Here is a 14,056-nt window from a genome sequence, read left to right as displayed (position 1 = left end):
TGTAGAAATTTGCAAGTGTTTTAGGTGACATACCAAATCTCCTCAAACTCCAAAGGAAATATAGCTACCAGAACTCATTTCCTGTCAAACTTTCACAGTCCCCTAAATCATATGCTTTCTTGATGCAAAGCTGCGTGCAATAATATTAGACCGTTGTGGTCATTTTTCAAAGAAACAGATCAAAATTTTCCACTTCAGTTACCTAGCATCTCCTACTTCTACTTAGTCAGTCTCATGGGATGGAGGGCGATGAGCCACATTGGTTCTGCGCTGAGGGAATCGATGAGGGAACCTCAGACTCTTCCTCAGATGAGGCAGAAAGTACTCGAGATGGGCGTTTCTTCCACTTATGCAGAGCTTCTGTGTGCTTCCGATGCAGACTCATGGTCCTAAACACCATCCCGTGTGGCTCGTGAAACTTCACTTGCCCCATCATTGAAATGTTGCAACCAATGGACTCAATTTCAAGGACTCTAGGTCTCATGTTCTCGATATTTTATTGCTTGCTTGTTTGTTTGTTTGTTTGTTTATTTATTTATTTATTTCCTTCTTTTTGCATTTGCACAGTTTGTTGTCTTTTGTACACTGGTTGAATGCCCAGGTGGGTGCGGTCTTTCATTGATTCTGTTATGATTGTTATTCGAGAGAATTATTGAGTATGCCTGCAAGAAAATGAATCTCAGAGTTGTATATGGTGATATGTATGTACTTTGTGAGAGTAAGAGTTCGGCATGGACTAGAAGGGCCGAGATGGCCTGTTTCCATGCTGTTATGGTTATATGGTTATAAATTTACTTTGAACTCTGAAACAGTCATTTCCAAGACTGGCAAAGTGGCAAGAAATGCAAATGCTATGTTAGCATTCATTTTGACTGAATATAAAACCAAGGATCTAATGCTGAGGCTCTATAAGGCATTGGTCAGACCACACCTGGAGTATTTGAGCAGATTTGGGCCCCTCAGATATGCTGGCATTGGAGAGGGTTCAGAAGGGGTTCACGAGAATGACCCCAGGAATGAAACGGTTAATGTATGAGGTGGGTTTGATGGTTCTAAGCCTGGACTCGCTGAAGTTTAGAACAATGGGAGGGGAACCTCACTGAAACCTATCAAATATTGAAAGGTCTAGATATAGCGGACATGGAGATGACGTTTTCTATAGTGGGAGAGGCTAGGGCCAGAAAGCACAGCCATAGAATACAAGGACACCCCTTTAGAACAGAAATGAAGAGGAACAACTTTAGCCTGAGGGTGGTGAATCTGTGAAATTTCTTGCCACAGACACTGTGGAAGCTATGCGATTAGGTATATTTAAAGTGGAGGTTGACAGGTTCTTGATTATTAAGGGCTTCAAAGGTTACAGGGAGAAGGCAGCAGAATGGGGTTGAGAGGGTAATAAATCTGCGAAGATGAAATGGCAGAGCAGACTCAATGGGCTGAATGGCCTAGTGTTGCTCCTATTTCTTATGGTCTGTAGGTAATCCAGGTTTCAGAAACATAAGGGAGGGCAGGATTTACTGCTATCTGGTTGACCATGAGTTTTGTGCCAGATGTATCTTTAAATACATTGTTCCTTAATTATTCAAAGGCTGTTCTGCTGCCCCGAAGGCAGTGATGAATATCAATCATTGATACCATTCTTTGCTACAACAAACTTCTAAGGGAGGTGGTCTGTGTCTTTCAGGGTCTCGCCGTGAACCTTTACATCTTTGCATGATTGAATAATGTTTAAATCTTGTGGTCATATATTTTCAAAGAATGTAGGCCACAAGTTTCATAAATACTTACCTACAAAAGAATGTAATCTATGAAAACAAAACTTTGTGAGACATCACAAGGTTATTATGTTTATGAATTTTACATATTCGTACAGTACCTTATGAAAATATGCAAGAATTAAAAATGCAAGGACTTGCTAAGTGACTGATGCTGAAACTTAATGTATTTAGATTGTTGAGAATATGATTTTAATGAGTTGATTTTGCCCTAAGTTCAAAAAGATATATCTATTTTATTGAATGCACTAAAATCAGTCTGTCTTGAAGAAGAAATTGGAATCATCATACACTTCTGGATTTATGTTCAGTATTTTTATGAGATTAACAATGTTATTAAATATTTATATAACTTGATAGTGCAACAGAAAATACTGCACTGCCCTCTTGTGGCCAGCAATGTGCCATCTCCTTACAATAAACCATCTACTGGCAGAACTGAGTGAACTGAGCAGCCTCTTCTGGGAGGAAAGAAATTGTCAATATTTCAAGCCGAAACCCTACATCAGGACCCCAAATTCCAGCGTCTACTGACTCCTGTGTCTGCAATATGACTCGTGCCGCTCTGAGTGCATTTTGTATTTGCACAATTGTTGCCTTTTGCACATTGGTTGTTTGTCTATGTGTATAGTTTTTCACTGATTCTATTGTGTCTCTTTGTATTTACTGTGAATGCCTGCAAGAAAGTGAATCTCTGGGTAACATATGGTGCACTTTGATAACATATTTACTTTGAAATTTGAATGGGTGATTTTCAATGTGCTCCACTCCTACTTGGGAAGCCACTAACTCTTAAGTTCTTAGGTAATGCTTAAGAAACAGAGGGAGAGAAACTTCCTCAGCCCCAAGGCTGGAGATGCAGTGGGATTGGAATTTGACAGAGAGGTATGGGGGGGGGGGGGTGCATGAAGGACAGTTTTCAACTGTTTAAATTATGGTATGGAGAGAGATGGTCCAGAAAACATCAGAACCTAACCTTAAGTTAATATGAAATTAGCAGCTAAACTGGGAGGGTCACGCCAGACTGTGGCTAGACTGGGTATCCCCTTTTCTGGAAGGGCACAGACTTGATGCATGTTCTTCTGTTGTAAATTTTTATTGGTTTTATAACGTTAATCTTGATGCTGGGTCTGTGTCCACTAAATCCTGCAGCCACAAGGCTCTTCATATTCAAGAGTATCCTTTGTTGTTGGAAACATCTCTCAATAATAAACTAAAATAGAGAAATACAGGTGGTTCTGCTACAATGTGGCTGTTGTGCTCCTCATAAACCTTGCACTATATAAAATTACATTATAAAAACAGTTGTGTGAATGGGAAAAATGAGATTTGGAGCTGGAGAGTTTCAGACTCACAGTAATAGTTATTTTTCCTATGTGATCTTCAAAAATAAATGTGTGTTTAATAGCTATAACTTTATTTTCAGCTGTGCATTGAACCTATGAACACGATCTCAGTACTTCTCATTTTGCTCTACTTACTTCAAAGTTTCAAAGGTTCATTTTATTGTCGAAGTATGCATGTAGAATATAACTCTGATATTTGTGTGTTGATGAAAGAAAAGACATCAGCTTGATCAGCACGAAACAGAAAAGAAACAAAACTTGCAGACCCCAAAATGACCCCTCCACTGCAGCAAAAAACAGCCACAATAACTTTCACCGACCCCCTGCTCATAACAATCCCCAACCCCCTCACTCGTAGAAAGGAACAGTGATAGTAGCACCAAACCTCCAACCCTCCCCCTTACACACAAAAACTAACAGATCACCCACCCCCCCAGCTGTCCACACAGAAAAAAAAAACACCAAAAAACCGAAGGAAACCAACGGTACAGTCCAATAATCATATAGACCTCAGAAATGGGAAACTCCTTTTCGTCTGCATACAAGGAGAGCAGCCGCACAAACTCAGTCCTCCATAGAGAGTGACTGCCAACCGGGGTCCTATTGCCGCTGACCTGGGGATGGATGCGCCAATGCAGCTGATGACCGTCTCTGCTGAGAGCCATCGCTGACCCCTTTCGCATTCACCTCAATGTCTCAATCTACCTCGCCACTTCGAGATGGAGTTGTGCCTTGCCGCTGGTCTTTTCCATGAGTCAGCTTGTGTTCTCAGACCTTTTTGGCCCCCCATCTCCGATCTCCACAAGACAGCTCTCTGGACGCAGCGTAGTGCTGGATCCTTCAATCGAGTTCCGAACTGTACGTCACTGGCTCCAACAGTTTCCGTAACACAGACAAGACAGAAAGAAGCAGAAGGCGAAGGACAAGTGAAATAATTGGACAGATTTGCTATCTGAAAGATGTTGCCCAAGGAATTGTTTGCTGGTGCCATCTTGACCGGAAGTCATTATTAAAAACCTATTTAATTTAACTGTTTAAACATATGCATACTTCTTACAATAATTTTCAATTTTATTATGATATATTTCATGACATATGCCAGTGATAGTAAACCTGATTTTGATTCTAAAGAATACTCAATGCTGTATGTTACATTTTATGTTAAAATGACCTTGCATAAGAGTCAATAGAAGCGATAGCTTGTCAACTCCCAATGGCCTCTAATGGTGAAATTGACAGCCTGTGTTCTATAGAGACAACAGTATCTGATACTGCCTGTGTTCTATAGAGAACGGTACCTGATTACTGCCTGTGTTCTGTAGAGACAACGGTATCTGATTACTCTCTCTGTTCTATAGAGACAACCTTTGGTCCCCACCTGGCACTCAGCTCTCACCTGTGGCTCCCCGTAGCTGTTTGCATGCGACAGCGGCCACACCCCGGGCAACGGCTTTGACAAGCCAGCTAAACCAGGTGAGAGTAGCCGACGGGTCTCAAACCCTCGGTGAGATAGGGAGTTGTCTATCCCAGCATGTGAAGACAGACTCCGGCGGATTGAGTGGACGAGACCTATGGAAGGTCCAACGGTCAAGAAGGCGGTCTCTGCAAGCGTTGTGGAACGTGTAGAGCAGGACAAGACACAGAAGACGTCCCGGTCATCCACTGCGCCTAGTCCCATCTCCAGCCGTCTAGACTCTGTCTTGCCACTGGATCCAGATGGGAATTGGGAAGAGAGAGTGAGGCTGATGCTGCGCAACTCTCCCTCACTTAAATCCAAATCACGCGCTAGTCTTGACACCATCATAATGGTGTCGAAGTCCTCATCGACGTCAGCGATGGACAAACAACCAACCAACCAACCATAGAGAACGGTACCTGATTACTGCCTGTGTTCTATAGAGACAACGGTATCTGATTACTCTCTCTGTTCTATAGAGACAACAATATCTGATTACTCCCTGTGTTCTATAGAGACATCGGTATCTGATTACTGCCTGTGTTCTATAGAGACAACAGTATCTGATTACTCCCTGTGTTCTATAGAGACATCGGTATCTGATTACTGCCTGTGTTCTATAGAGACAACAGTATCTGATTACTCCCTGTGTTCTATAGAGACAACAGTATCTGATTACTCCCTGTGTTCTATAGAGACATCGGTATCTGATTACTGCCTGTGTTCCATAGAGACATCGGTATCTGATTACTGCCTGTGTTCTATAGAGACATCGGTATCTGATTACTGCCTGTATTCTATAGAGACATCGGTATCTGATTACTGCCTGTGTTCCATAGAGACATCGGTATCTGATTACTGCCTGTGTTCTATAGAGATAACAGTATCTGATTACACCCTGTGTTCTTTAGAGACAACAACATCTGATGACTGCCTATGTTCTTTAGAGACAATGGTATCTGATTACTGTGGGAAGTTTCCTGTAATTAGTTTTATTCCCAAAAGACAGCTTTTCTTTTGCTTGTCAATTTACAAAGTAACTCTTAAGTGGTCCTCTACTTCCTGATGGAAATCACATTATAACCAATTCTGCCTATGTAGTACAAATAACATGCCCTAATTCGTCTATCATACTCTATCCACTTCTTATTATGAGAGGAGCTAGAAAAGATGGCGTCAGCAGATTTTGCAGACCTAGACGACTTCTTCCAGTTCTTCCGTGAAACAGATTTTTTTCTCATACCTTTCCTTTCTTTTCAAAGTGGCTGGGGTCCTGTCAGAGTCCATGATCTACAGCTGCAGCTCATACTACCGTTCTGCACAAGTGGTGAGTTCTTGGACTTGCTGTACGGCCTGACATTTTGATATCTCCAGTTGTGGCCTGGAAGGTGAGCACCTTGGAAGACCTGGTTCCTCGCCAATCTCGCCGACTGAAGCATCGCGGGGACTCAAACATCGAGACAGCAGGTAGTGTGCGCTGCTGTCGGAAGAAGGCCCCTGCACCAGAGCAGTCACTTTCTCTGTCTCTCTCTTTTAGATGGTGAGCGAGATCCTGCCCATCCTTGAGTCGGGGGACTTGGAGAAGCAACACAGAAGGTTGTAACATCACCACAGCAAGCCGCCGATCTCTGCTCTTGTTGTTTGCAGGAGATCTCTCTCTCTCTCTCTCTCTCCCTCTCTCTTTCTCTCTCTCTCTTGCTCTCTTGCTAGTGAGAAAGAGTCTTTCTGAGATACCAATGTGGTGGGATGGACTGTAGTTGTTGATTGACTCCAGATCATGGTCTTTTTGGCAGCTTTGCTATTGCTTGCATGCTGGCGGGAGTGGGGGGTGGGGGGAGGGATCGGCACTTGTGCTGGTGCAAGTGAAGGGAGGGTCAATGCTTTGGCTGCTGCTTGTGCACGGGATAGCTTTGGGGTTCTGATGTTTCTGTCATTCATTCTTTGGGTTCTTCCGTTTCATGGATGTCTGTGAAGAGTAAGAATTTCAGGTTGTATACTGTATACATTCTCTGATATTAAATTGAACCACTGAAAACATGCATTGGAATAGAAGAAGAAGAAGAAAGCCCTTAACTCCGAGTGGAGTCATCGGAACGCCGTCATGATGGCGTTTTTTAAGCAGGCTTTCTTGTTTTTACGAGGCCGAGTTGCTAGCTCGACGCTCAACCCAGCACAGATGGAAAGCGTGCAAGGGAGCCGGCTGGATTCAAACTCGGGAGCCTTCACTCTTTAGTCCAGCACTGATGCCACTATGCCACCAGCCAGCCAATGCACTGGAATAGAACTACCTGTATTTTCTACAACCTGGGTGAAATCTGGAAGTAAATATTAAATTGACAGCTCTGAATCATACCCAATCTAATCACTAAATCTAAATGTTATTTCAGTGGAATCAGTTCCATTTTGGCTTGGAGAAATATCTGTGGAGTAAAATCCCAGGGGTATTTAAAATGTACAGTGTGTTTGAAATTCCTATAATAACCTGCCTCACAAATTGTATCTGAGTAATAGACTTATCATTTTACAATAATGCTCAATTTAACTTTAAATCAAAACCATCATGATTTAGCCAAACATTTTTTTGCCCCAAATTCAGATTTGACGAAGTTTTACTCTAATTATGATCTTGAAAGATTGGTTGCCAGGGATATTTCACGATAGAAAAATGCAGCAACTTAATTACACTTGCACAATATTCTAAGCCACTGTTGAACCCGACAGCCTTAAATACATCCACGCTCTTCAACTCATGACAGTTGCAGAAGCAAAGTTGTTTGGTCTGGTATTCCAAGAGAACCACTAATGAATCACTCCACCTTCACTGCCTGCAGCTATTGCTTTCTACCCAGTGACAAAAAGCAAACAAAAGAAGCAGAATTAAACTCAGAAGCAAGAGTCCTCTATTGTTTGGACGTGTACAGTAGCTCGATGGAATCAATGCATCAGTTTCCGCCTCAGATTGGTTGCTGATTTCCTTATATCACTGTATACTACAAAGTGGCCACTTTATTATGCACCTCCTATACCTAATAAAGTGGCCACTGAGTGTATGTTTGTGGTCTTCTATACTTTATTGTTGCCAAACAATTGATACTAGAACGTACAATCATCACAGCGATATTTGATTCTGCGCTTCCCGCTCCCTGGATTACAAATCGATAGTAAATATTACAAATTTAAATTATAAATCATAAATAGAAAATAGAAAAATGGGAAGTAAGGTAGTGCAAAAAAATCGAGAGGCAGGTCCAGATATTTGGAGGGTACGGCCCAGATCCGGGTCAGGATCCGTTCAGCAGTCTTATCACAGTTGGAAAGAAGCTGTTCCCAAATCTGGCCGTACCAGTCTTCAATCTCCTGAGCCTTCTCCCGGAGGGAAGAGAGACGAAAAGTGTGTTGGCTGGGTGGGTTGTGTCCTTGATTATCCTGGCAGCACTGCTCCGACAGCGTGCTGTGTAAAGTGAGTCCCAGGACGGAAGATTGGTTTTTGTGATGTGCTGGGCTGTGTTCATGATCTTCTGCAGCTTCTTCTGGTCTTGGACAGGACAACTTCCATACCAGGTTGTGATGCACCCTGCTGGAAGAATGCTCTCCACGGTGCGTCTGTAAAGATTAGTGAGGGGTTGTGATGCACCCTGCTGGAAGAATGCTCTCCACGGTGCGTCTGTAAAGATTAGCAGCCCATCCACTTCAAGGTTTGATGTGCTGTGCGTTTAGAGGGGCTCTTCTACTCAGTGCTATATTACCCATGACTACTTGAGCTTCAGTCACCTTCCTGTCAGCTTGAACCAGTCCGGCCATTCTCCCCGACCTCTCTCACTAACAGGTGTTTTCACCCACAGAATTGTCGCTCACTGGATGTTTAATTGTTTCTCGCACTACTCTCTGTAAACTCTAGAGACTGTTGTGGCATGAGAATCCCAGGAGATCAGCGGTTTCTGAGGAAATTAAACCGCCCTGTCTGGCACCAACAATCATTCCACGGTCAAAGTCACTTTGATCACATTTCTTCCCCGTTCTGATGTTTGGTCTGAACAACAACTGAACCCCTTGACCTTACCTGCATGTTTTTATGCACTGGTTGCTGCCATGTGATTGGATGATTGGATAATTAGCACTAATAAGCAGATGGACAGGTGCACCTAATAGCCACTGACTGTATATTACTGTAGTAAATTTAGAAATATCAACTAGTCCTGAGAGCATGGGAGATGATTCGTAAATATGAGTCATAGTCATACACAGGCCATTTAGTCCAACTTTTCCATGCCAACCAAGGTACCTCCTGAGGAAGTAGAGGCAATAGTGAGCTTTCTTGATGGTGGTGTTTAAATGGTTGGACCAGGATAGGCTACTGGCAATGTCTACTTCCAGGAACTTGAAGCTCTCCACCCTCTGTACTTCAACACCACGGAGGTAGACAAGGACATAGGCACTGCCCCCACTTCCTGAAGTCAATGACCAGTTCTTTTGTTTAGCTGACATTGTAGGAAAGGTTGTTTTCATGATAGAATCAGAATCAGGGTTATACAAACGTACATACAGCATATTGTGAAATCTGTTGTTCTGACAGCAGTATAGTACAATATGTAAAATATAATAAATACTAAAAAATAAACAAGTAGGGCCGGCTGGTGGCGCAAAGACATCGGCGCCGGACCCGGGAGCGGAGGTTCCCGGGTTCAAAACTAGTTGGGTCTGCTCCCGAGTACGCTTTCCATCCGTGCCGGGTTGAGTGTTGAGACGGCAACACAACCTCGTAAAACAAAGGGAAAATACTGCGACAATGTCTGAGTGAGGAGTGGCCCGCCACACAGTCTCTCTGTCTCTCTCTCGCTCTGTGCCTTGGAAAAAGCCATGAAAAATCCATCATCGCGGACGTGCGCACGGACACGCAGACACACACGCTCAGACTCGCACGCATGCAGGCACACGCCAAAAAAGAAAAAAAAGAAAATGAATAAACAAGTAGTGCAAAAAGAAAGCAGAAGATTAACGAGGTAGTGTTCATGGGTTGGTTCACCGACCATGCAGAAATCTGACAGCGGAGGGGAAGAAGCTGTTTTGAAAATGTTGAGTGTGTGTCTTCAGGCTCCTGTACCTCCTCTCCGATGGTAATAATGAGAAGGGGCCACGTCCTGGGTAGTGGAGGTCTTTAATGATGGATGCTGCCTTTTTGAGGCATTGCCCTTCGAAGAAGTTCTCGATGGTGGGGAAGCTAGTGTCCACGATGGAGCTGGCTGAGTTTACAACCCTCTGTAGCTTTTACCAATCCTGTGCAGTGGTCCCTTCATACCAGAAGGCGATGCGACTAGTTAGAATGCTCTCCACAGTACATCTGTATATGTTACTAAGTTCTCTGTCTCCTTCCTGTACTCCGACTAATTATAACATCAATAAATATGCCAATTCTGAGTATTCTGATTTCACATAAATGCATCTTTCCTCCCGATTTGACAATGTTGATCCAGCTAAAACCGGATTTTTACCAGACGGCTTCACAGAAGCTGGGTTGAACCCAAAAGTGCTTAAAGGACTGGTAAGCATTTCTCTGAAATAATATGGTTGCTTTTAAGGCAGTCAAACTCAACAGTGGTTTGGAATATACAGCACAGTCAGATTAAATTGCTGCATTATTATAGTTCTGTCAGAAAATGTAATATGTGCAATTTATAGCAAGAATGTTATAATCCCAGGTGTGATTAAGATACAAATGATATTATTATACATCAAAGAAAATGTAGTATGTTCATTACATTAATATTACATTTCAGTGCAGTTGTTTTGCATTTAAGTGCTACTCTGTATTCTAAAGAGAGTATGTAAGAGGAAAGCACAAATTACACAGGATATATACAGTACAGTAACAGACCATTTAGCCCAACCAATCCACCCTAGGAATTATACCGCACTCAAATTACTTCCCTTTTCTCCTTTACCAAATCTCTCTGCATAATCTCTCTCTCTCTCTCTCTCTTTCTGATGGAGAGTGAGAGCCTGCCGGTCCTCGAGTCGAGGGGGTTTGGAGAAGCTACGTTGGAAGATTGTAAGATCGGAACAGCGAGTTGCTGGTCTCCCCTCACGTTGTTGCAGGGGAGACCTCGCTCTCCCTTGATGGGTGGGGGGGAGTTTGAGGGAGAAAGCCTCTCTGAGATATCGAAGTGTCGGGTTACGTACTGTAGTTTTGATAGACTCTAGAGCAAGGTCTCCGTGGGGGGCCTTTTGCTATTGCTTGGGGGGGTGGGGAGTGTGGGGTTCGGTGCTTCTGCTGTCGCTTGTGCATGGGAGGGGGAAGGGGACTTTAGGGTTTATCATTCATACTATGGGGTTTTGTTGATGTCTCTGAAGGGTAAGAATTTCAGGTTGTATACTGTATACATTCTCTGATATTAAATTAAACCACTTGAATTGAACCACTTAATCTGTTATTTCCTTCTTTCATACACTTTTCCAGACTGCCCTTAAATGCATCTGTAATATTTCAAAGTTCAAAGTAAATTCATGATCAAAGTATATATGTTACCACATACTACCCTGAGATTCATTTTCTTGCAGGCATTCACAGTAGAACAATGAAATACAATCGAATCAATGGAAAATACACACAAACAAGCAACTGGTGCACCAGTAATAAATACATAAATACCAAAAACATGAGTAGTAGAGCCCCTAAAAATGGTCCATAGGATGTGGAATCAGTTCAATGTTGAGGTCAGTTAAGTTACCCACACCGGTTCAAGAGCCAGTTGATTGAAGGGTAATAACTCTTCCTGAACCTGGTACTGTGGGACCTAAGGCTCCAATACCTCCTTCCCAATGGCAGCAGTGAGAAGAGAGCATGGCCTGGATAGTGGATGTCCCGATGATGGAATCTGCTTTCTTGTATCTATCACTTCCTGTTCCTCTAACCTCTCAATTAAATTACTTTGGTCACTGTCTTATATCATGATTTCCAGTTATGTTTTTCCTGACAAGAAAAAACATTCTTTTTTACGTACTCCATCAAGGCCATTCATTATTTTGAAGAAGGTGACAATTTCTTGTAGGCAAAGCAGTTAACCACAGAGAGTTGTGGACACAAGTCAGCGCATTACAGAAAGCGCCTCCCTCCATGGACTCTGTCTACGTTTCACACTTCCTCGGTAAAGCAGTCAGCATACTCAAAGGCCCCACCCACCCCAGACTTTCTCTTCTCTCCTTCTTCCCATCAGGCAGGAGATACAAAAGCCTGAAAGCACATACCAACAGGCTCAAGGACAGCTTCTATCCCACTGCTGTCAGTCTCGAACAGACCTCTTGTACGGTAAGATAAGACTCCTGACAGTCTACCTCATAATGGTCTTGCACCTTACTGCCAACCAGCGCTGCACTTTCACTGCAAATGTGATGTAGGGTAATGTGGCAGATGACATACATTATTCATAACAGAAACTATTCTACATAATTCACGAACACCATCATTGAGTTCTTGTGTTTACTTTAAGAAACGGTGTCTGACGTAATGATGTCAGTGCAAGGCAACTCCTTTTTTGGTTTGTTCAGAACGGAAAGGGCTACGGATTTGTTCAAAACCCTACAGTAACACATTATTCTGTATCCTACCATTGTTTTCCCTTCCTCAATCCACAATTGCAATGAAATGATCTGTATGGACGGCATGCAAAGCAAGTTTATCATTATACTTGGTTATTTGATAATAATAACCAAATTTACCAATTTACCTTCACAAGCGAAGAGGTATGGACTAGATGGACCAAGGGGCCTGTTTCTGTCCTGTAGTGTTCTACGACTCCATGTCTATAATATTGAAATTCATCTGTTTTCTATACAAATTCATACACTTTTGCTCTCAAACATTCCACATTAAATGTGGAATGACAGCATTAGGAATTGACAGCAGTAAATCAGAGAATGTGTCATGCTCTTGAATCAGATGTATTTCAACATGATCTGAAAAGTGTTGCTTCAGTCTTAGGTGAGCAAAGACATTGCTGCTGGTAAATTCCAATTTAAATCCTTTCCAGGCAACATAAAGTCTCTGGGTTTTCTTTTCCTGAGCTACTGTGCAGCAGTGATGAGGCAATACGCTGCCTTTATTTTCATTTTGACCTTCACTGTTCTTTGGCAGTACTTTCAGAATTCACAGTAAGGGGCAAGACCAAAGCTCTCCATGAACATCAAACATCAACTCTCTAAGCATAAGCCTTTGTATTTTTTATTAGGGATAGCGATATAAGGTGTTCCTTCCCTCCACTAACCCGCAGGTCACCCTTGGGCAAGTTGTAGCACCTACTTACCCCGCTCCCCACCCTTGATCAGGGTCACGTGAAGCCATGGGAGCAGGTGGTTCACATCACAAGTCCTGGTTTTGCGACCACTGATGCCAGGCTGACAGTCTCTGAAGAGTATTAATAATGGGTGGGGTCAGCTGTCTAATAAAGACACTGCCAAGAAGAAGGCAATGGCAAATCACTCCTGTAGAAAAATTTGCCTAAAACAATCATGGTCATAGACCATGATTGCCATGGGATATGAGACAGCACATAATGATGGTGATGAATATCTTAAAGAAGCCAACTTTAACCGTGAATATTACAAAGGAACTTAGCACCTCTATGTTTTAAGTGATGCTTGTTTTCTCATTGGAGTGTAGGAGAGGAGTATTAACAAACAGTAGCCGTCAACCATTTCTGCTCAATTACAATTTCATTTCAGATTCAGATTCATTTATTTATCACATGTACATCTAAAAAGACAAAGAAAAGTGTCATTTGCATTAATAACCAACACAACCTAAGGATGTCACCAAACATTCCAGTCGCAACAGTATATTTTATGAATTACACCACATACATTGAGATTTATAACTTACAATGTCCAAAAACAGCCAAGATCCTGACATCATAACTACAGTGTGTATCAGCAGCTAATGTCCTTCATGAGTCCTGATGAAGGATCTCGGCCTGAAATGTCAACTGTTAATTGTTGCAATGAGCTTTGCAAGGTAGTTAATGATGGTAGCCAGAAACTGGAAAATATCCAATTTGAAACACACACACACAATCCTAGAGGAACTCAGCAGGTCAGGCAGCAGCTTTGGAAAGGAATATTGAGTCGATGTTTTGGATCAAGAGCCTTCATTAGGTTCTATTCCTTTCTGAAGAAGCTGCCTGTCCCACTGAGTGCCTCCAGAATTTTGTGTGTGTTGCTCTAGATTTCCAGCATCTGCAGAACCTCTTGTGTTCAATTTGAAAACGTATTTTCAATGAATCGACAAAAGAATGAAAATTGATTTCAGATGGGAGTTGGTATGAAAGTGTTCAATACATTAATGGAAGTTGTATCAAGTTAGGACTCACATGTTGACAGAATATCAACACAAGTATTGAACTGAAACAGTCATCGTGTTACTGCAGGGATAGCTTCCTGAATTAACATGGCCTAATTCTACAGAACTGTAGGCATTTTTACCAGTTCTT

The 14,056-nt window shown here is 42.4% G+C and overlaps 1 protein-coding gene across 7 annotated transcripts in view; it reads right to left on the bottom strand.

Annotated features, from left to right (window-relative positions):
* The window catches only part of LOC134336376 (endonuclease V-like), a 150,829-nt gene that overhangs the window by 64,951 nt on the left and 71,822 nt on the right, over positions 1-14,056 (bottom strand). The window lies entirely within an intron of this gene.

The sequence above is a fragment of the Mobula hypostoma genome, chromosome 22 (genome assembly GCF_963921235.1).
Source record: "Mobula hypostoma chromosome 22, sMobHyp1.1, whole genome shotgun sequence".
NCBI lineage: Eukaryota > Metazoa > Chordata > Chondrichthyes > Myliobatiformes > Myliobatidae > Mobula > Mobula hypostoma.
This window is presented reverse-complemented; position numbering and strand designations above follow the sequence as displayed.